This window comes from Schistocerca serialis, unplaced genomic scaffold (genome assembly GCF_023864345.2).
Source record: "Schistocerca serialis cubense isolate TAMUIC-IGC-003099 unplaced genomic scaffold, iqSchSeri2.2 HiC_scaffold_1417, whole genome shotgun sequence".
Lineage (NCBI taxonomy): Eukaryota > Metazoa > Arthropoda > Insecta > Orthoptera > Acrididae > Schistocerca > Schistocerca serialis.
In genome coordinates this window covers 16,500,329-16,508,035 of record NW_026047644.1, presented here as the reverse complement: position 1 = coordinate 16,508,035, position 7,707 = coordinate 16,500,329, and positions in this window count along the sequence as shown.

Sequence of the window (7,707 nt, the reverse complement as noted above, 5' to 3'; positions counted from 1 at the left end):
ATGCTTCACTTCAGGTTTACTGTATCCCTTGGACCTTGTTTTGACGACGAAACACAGAAACTGCATCGGAATTAAATAGAAAAGGAACAATGTCCACTTAAGTACAAGAAAACTGGCTCTTCTTACTGTCTATGTTTTGAACCATTCCTGTGACACTAGTTATAGGTTCCGATGCATCACTTCAGGTTTACTGTATCCCTCTGACCTTCTTATTGACGATGAAACACAGAAATTGCACCGGAATTTAATACAAAAGGCACAATGCCGACTTAAGGATATAAAAACTGACTTTTCTTACTGTCTATGCTTTGAACCACTCCTGCGTCACTAGTTATAGATTCCGATGCTTCACTTCAGGTTTACTGTATCCCTTGACCTTCTTATTGACTATGAAACACAGAAATTGCATCGGAATTAAATACAAAAGGCACAATGCCGACTCAAGTACAAGAAGACTGGCTCTTCTTACTGTCGATGTTTTGAACCTTTCCTGTAGACCAGTTTTAGAATCCGATGCTTCACTTCAGGTTTACTGTATCCCATGGACCTTCTTATTGACGACGAAACACAGTAATTGCATCGGAATTCAATAGAAAAGGCACAATGCCGACTTAAGAACAAGTAAACTGACTCTTCTTACTGTCTACGTTCTGAACCATTCCTGTGACACTAGTTATAGATTCCGATGCCTCACTTCAGGGCTACTGTCCCTCTGACCTTCTCAATGACGAAGAAACATAGAAATTGCATCGGAATACAAATAAAAGGCACAATGCCGACTTAAGTACAAGAAGACTGACTCTTCTTACTGTCTATGTTTTGAACCATTCCTGTGACACTAGTTATAGATTCCAATGCTTCACTTCAGGTATGCTGTATCCCTTGGTCCTTCTTATTGACGACGAAACACAGAAATTGCATCGGAATTAAATACAAAAGGCACAATGCCGACTTACGTGCAAGAAAACTGACTCTTCTTACTGTCTATGCTTTGAACCATTCCTGTGACACTAGTTATAGATTCCGATGCTTCACTTCAAGTTTACTGTATCCCTCTGACCATCTTATTGACGAAGAAACACAGAAATTTCATCGGAATTAAATACAAAAGGCAGAATGCCGACTTAAGTACAAGAAAACTGATTCTTCTTTCTGTCTATGTTTTTAACCGTTCCTGTGACACTAGTTATAGATTCCGATGCTTCACTTCAGGTTTACTATATCCCTCTGACCGTCTGATAGACGATGAAACACAGAAATTGCATCGGAATTAAATACGAAAGGCACAATGCCGACTCAAGTACAAAAGACTGGCTCTTCTTAGTGTCTATGTTTTAACCTTTCCTGTGATACCGGTTTTGGTTTCGGATGCTTCACTTCAGGTTTACTGTATCCCTTGGACCTTGTTTTGACGACGAAACACAGAAACTGCATCGGAATTAAATACAAAAGGAACAATGTCGACTTAAGTACCAGAAAACTGACTCTTCTTTCTGTCTATGTTTTGAGCCGTTCATGTAACACTAGTTATAGATTCCGATGCATCACTTCAGGTTTACTGCATCCCCCTCACCTTCTTATTGACGATGAAACACAGAAATTGCATCGGAATTAAATACAAAAGGCACTATGCCGACTTAAGTATAATAAAACTGACTCTTCTTACTGTCTATGATTTGAACCATTCCTGTGACACTAGTTATAGATTCCGATGCTTCACTTCAGGTTTACTGTATCACTCTGACCTTCTTATTGCCGATGAAACACAGAAATTGCATCGGAATTAAATACAAAAGGTACAATTCCGACTCAAGTACAAGAAGACTGGCTCTTCTTACTGTCTATGTTTTGAACCTATCCTGTGAGACCAGTTTTAGATTCCGATGCTTCACGTCAGGTTTACTGTATCCCTTGGACGTTCTTATTGACGACGAAACACAGAAATTGCATCGGAATTCAATAGACAAGGCACAATGCCGACTTAAGAACAAGAAAACTGACTCTTCTTACTGTCTATGTTTTGAACCATTCCTGTGACACTAGTTACAGATTCCGATGCTTCACTCTAGGTTTACTGTATCCCTCTGACCTTCTTATTGACGATGAAACACAGAAATTGCATCGGAATTAAATACAAAAGGCACAATAACGACTCAAGTACAAGAAGACTGGCTCTTCTTACTGTCTATATTTTGAACCTCTCCTGTGAGACCAGTTTTAGATTTCGATGCTTGACTTCAGGTTTACTGTATCCATTGTACCTTCTTATTGACGATGAAACACAGAAATTGCATCGGAATTAAATTCAAAAGGCACAATGCCGACTTAAGTACAAGAAAACTGACTCTTCTTACTGTCTATGTTTGAACCATTCATGTGACACTAGTAATAGATTCCGATGCTTCACTTCAGATTTACTGTATCCGTCCGACCTTCTAATTGACGATGAAACACAGAAATTGCATCGGAATTAAATTGAAAAGGCACAATGCCGAGTTAAGTACACGGAAACTGACTCTTCTTATTGTCTATGATTTGAACCATTCCTGTGACACTAGTTATAGATTCCGATGCTTAACTTCAGGTTTACTGTACCCCTCCGACCTTCTTTTTGACTATGAAACACAGAAATTGCATCGGAATTGAATAGAAAAGGCAAAATGCCGACTTAAGTACAAGGAAACTGACTCCTCTTACTGTCTATGATTTTAACCATTCTGTGACACTAGTTATAAATTCCGATGCTTCACTTCAGGTTTACTGTATCCCTCTGACCTTCTTATTGACGAAGAAACTCAGAAATTGCATCGGAATTAATTACAAAACGCACAATGCCGACTTAAGTACAAGAAAACTGACTCTTCTTACTGTCTATGTATTGAACCATTCCTGTGACACTAGTTATAGATTCCGATGCTTCACTTCAGGTATACTGTATCCCTCTGACCTTCTTATTGACGATGAAACACAGATATTGCATCGGAATTAAATACAAAATGCACAATGCCGACTCAAGTACATGAAGACTGGCTCTTCTTACTGTCTATGTTTTGAACCTTTCCTGTGAGACCAGTTTTAGATTCCGATGCTTCACTTCAGGTTTACTGTATCCCTTGGACGTTCTTATTGACGACGAAACACAGAAATTGCATCGGAATTCAATAGAAAAGGCACAATGCCGACTTAAGAACAAGAAAACTGACTCTTCTTACTGTCTATGTTTTGAACCATTCCTGTGACACTAGTTATAGATTCCGATGCTTCACTTCAGGTTTACTGTATCGCTCTGACCTTCTTAATGACGATTAAACACAGAAATTGCATCGGAATACAAACAAAAGGCACAATGCCAAATGAAGTACAAGATGACTGACTCTTCTTACTATCTATGTTATGAACCATTCCTGTGACACTAGTTATAGATTCCGATGCTTCACTTCAGGTTTACTGTTTTCCTCTGACAGTCTTATTGACGATGAAACACAGAAATTGCATCGGAATTAAATACAAAAGGCACAATGAAGAGTCAAGTACAAGACGTCTGGCTCTTCTTACTGTCTATGTTTTGAACCTTTCCTGTGATACCGGTTTTAGATTCCGATGCTTCACTTCAGGTTTACTGTATCCCTCTGACCTTCTTATCGACCATGAAACACAGAAATTGCATCGGAATTAAATACAAAAGGCATAATGCCGCCTCTAGTACAAGAAGACTAGCTTTTCTTACTGTCTATGATTTGAACCTTTCCTGTGAGACCGGTTTTAGATTCCGATGCTTCACTTCAGGTTTACTGTATCCCTCTGACCTTCTCACTGACGATAAATCACAGAAATTGCATCGGAAATAAATACAAAATGCACAATGCCGACTCAAGTACAAGATGACTGGCTCTTCTTAGTGTCTATGTTTTGAACCTTTCCTGTGATACCGGTTTTAGATTCCGATGCTTCCCTTCAGGTTAACTGTATCCCTCTGACCTTCTTATTGACGATGAAACACAGAAATTGCATCGGAATTAAATACAAAAGGCACAATGCCGCCTCTAGTACAAGAAGACTAGTTTTCCTTACTGTCTATGATTTGAACCTTTCCTGTGAGACCGGTTTTAGATTACGATGCTTCACTTCAGGTTTACTCTATCCCTTGGACCTTCTTATTGACGACGAAACACAGAAATTGCATTGGAATTAAATAGAAAAGGCACAATGCAGACTTAAGTACACGGAAACTGACTCTTCTTACTGTCTATGTTTTGAACCATTCCTGTGACACTAGTTACAGATTCCGATGCTTCACTTCAGGTTTACTGTATCCCTCTGACCTTCTTATTGACGATGAAACACAGAAATTGCATCGGAATTAAATTCAAAAGGCACAATGCCGACTTAAGTACAAGAATACTGACTCTTCTTACCGTCTATGTTTGAACCATTCATGTGACACTAGTAATAGATTCCGATGCTTCACTTCAGGTTTACTGTATCCCTCCGACCTTCTTATTGACGATGAAACACAGAAATTGCATCGGAAATAAATAGAAAAGGCACAATGCCGACTTAACTACAAGAAAACTGACTGTTCTTACGGTCTATAATTTTTAACCATTTCTGTGACACTAGTTATAGATTCCGATGCTTCACTTCTGGTTTACTGTATCCCTCTGACCTTCTTATTGACGATGAAACACAGAAATTGCATCGGAATTAAATAGAAAAGGCACAATGCTGACTTAAGTACAAGAAAACTGACTCTTCTTACTGTCTATGTTTTTTAACCATTTCTGTGACACTAGTTATAGATTCCGATGCTTCACTTCTGGTTTACTGTATCCCTCTGACCTTCTTATTGACGATGAAACACAGAAATTTCATCGGAATTAAATACAAAATGCACAATGCCGACTCAAGTACAAGAAGACTGGCTCTTCTTAGTGTCTATGTTTTGAACCTTTCCTGTGATATTGGTTTTAGATTCCGATGCTTCACTTCAGGTTTACCGTATCCCTCTGACCTTCTTATTGACGATGAAACACAGAAATTGCATCGGAATTCAATACAAAAGGCACAATGCCGCCTCTAGTACAAGAAGACTAGCTCTTCTTACTGTCTATGATTTGAACCTTTCCTGTGAGACCGGTTTTAGATTCCGATGCTTCACTTCAGGTTTACTCTATCCCTTGGACCTTCTTATAGACGACGAAACACAGAAATTGCATCGGAATTAAATAGAAATGGCACAATGCCGACTTAAGTACACGGAAACTGACTCTTCTTACTGTCTATGTTTTGAACCATTCCTGTGACACTAGTTACAGATTCCGATGCTTCACTTTACGTTTACTGTATCCCTCTGACCTTCTTATTGACGATGAAACACAGAAATTGCATCGGAATTAAATACAAAAGGCACAATAACGACTCAAGTACAAGAAGACTGGCTCTTCTTACTGTCTATGTTTTGAACCTCTCCTGTGAGACCAGTTTTAGATTCCGATGCTTGACTTAAGGTTTACTGTATCCATTGTACCTTCTTATTGACGATGAAACACAGAAATTGCATCGGAATTAAATTCAAAAGGCACAATGCCGACTTAAGTACAAGAAAACTGACTCTTTTTACTGTCTATGTTTGAACCATTCATGTGTCACTAGTAATAGATTCCGATGCTTCACTTTAGGTTTACTGTATCCCTCCGACCTTCTTATTGACGATGAAACACAGAAATTGCATCGGAATAAAATTGAAAAGGCACAATGCCGACTTAAGTACAAGAAAACTGACTCTTCTTGCTGTCTATGTTTTTTAACCATTTCTGTGACACTAGATATAGATTCCGATGCTTCACTTCTGGTTTACTGTATCCCACTGATCTTCTTATTGACGATGAAACACAGAAATTGCATCGGAATTAATTACAAAAGGCACATTGCCGACTTAAGTACAAGAAAAATAACTCTTCTTACTGTCTATGTTTTGAGCCATTCCTGTGACATTAGTTATAGATTGCGATGCTTCACTTCAGGTTTACGGTATCCCTCTGACCTTCTCACTGACGATGAAACACAGAAATTGCATCGGAATTAAATAGAAAATGCACAATGCCGACTCAAGTACAAGAAGACTGGCTCTTCTTAGTGTCTATGTTGTGAACCTTTCCTGTGATACCGGTTTTAGTTTCGGATGCTTCACTTCAGGTTTACTGTATCCCTTGGACCTTGTTTTGACGACGAAACACAGAAACTGCATCGGAATTAAATAGAAAAGGAACAATGTCGACTTAAGTACAAGAAAACTGGCACTTGTTACTGTCTATGTTTTGAACCATTCCTGTGACACTAGTTATAGGTTCCGATGCATCACTTCAGGTTTACTGTATCCCTCTGACCTTCTTATTGACGATGAAACACAGAAATTGCATCGGAATTTAATACAAAAAGCACAATGCCGACACAAGAACAAGAAGACTGGCTCTTCTTAGTGTCTATGTTTTGAACCTTCCCTGTGATACCGGTTTTGGTTTCGGATGCTTCACTTCAGGTTTACTGTATCCCTTCGACCTTGTTTTGACGACCAAACACAGAAACTGCATCGGAATTAAATAGAAAAGGAACAATGTCGACTTAAGTACAAGAAAACTGACTCTTCTTACTGTCTATGTTTTGAGCAGACCCTGTGACACTAGTTATAGATTCCGATGCATCACTTCAGGTTTACTGCATCCCCCTGACCTTCTTATTGACGATGAAACACAGAAATTGCATCGGAATTAAATACAAAAGGCACAATGCCGACTTAAATATAATAAAACTGACTCTTCTTACTGTCTATGATTTGAACCATTCCTGTGACACTAGTTATAGATTCCGATGCTTCACTTCAGGTTTACTGTATCCCTGTGACCTTCTTATTTACGATGAACACAGAAATTGCATCGGAATTAAATACAAAAGGCACAATGCCGACTCCAGTACAAGAAGACTAGCTCTTCTTACTGTCTATGATTTGAACCTTTCATGTGAGACCGGTTTTAGATTCCGATGCTTCACTTCAGGTTCACTGTATCCCTTGGACATTCTTATTGATGACGAATCACAGAAATTGCATCGGAATTAATTACAAAAGGCACAATGCCGACATAAGTACTAGAAAACTGACTCTTCTTACTGTCTATGTTTTGAACCATTCCTGTGACACTAGTTATAGATTCCGATGCTTCACTTCAGGTATACTGTATCCCTCTGACCTTCTTATTGACGATGAAACACAGATATAGCATCGGAATAAAATAGAAAATGCACAATGCCGACTCAAGTACATGAAGACTGGCTCTTCTTACTGTCTATGTTTTGATACTTTCCTGTGAGACACGTTTTAGATTCCGATGCTTCACTTTAGGTTTACTGTATCCCTTGGACGTTCTTATTGACGACGAAACACAGAAATTGCATCGGAATTCAATAGAAAAGGCACAATGCCGACTTCAGAATAAGAAAACTGACTCTTCTTACCGTCTATGTTTTGAACCATTCCTGTGACACTAGTTATAGATTCCGATGCTTCACTTCAGGTTTACTGTATCGCTCTGACCTTCTTAATGACGATGAAACACAGAAATTGCATCTGAATACAAACAAAAGGCACAATGCCAAATGAAGTACAAGAAGACTGACTCTTCTTACTGTCTATGTTTTCAACCATTCCTGTGA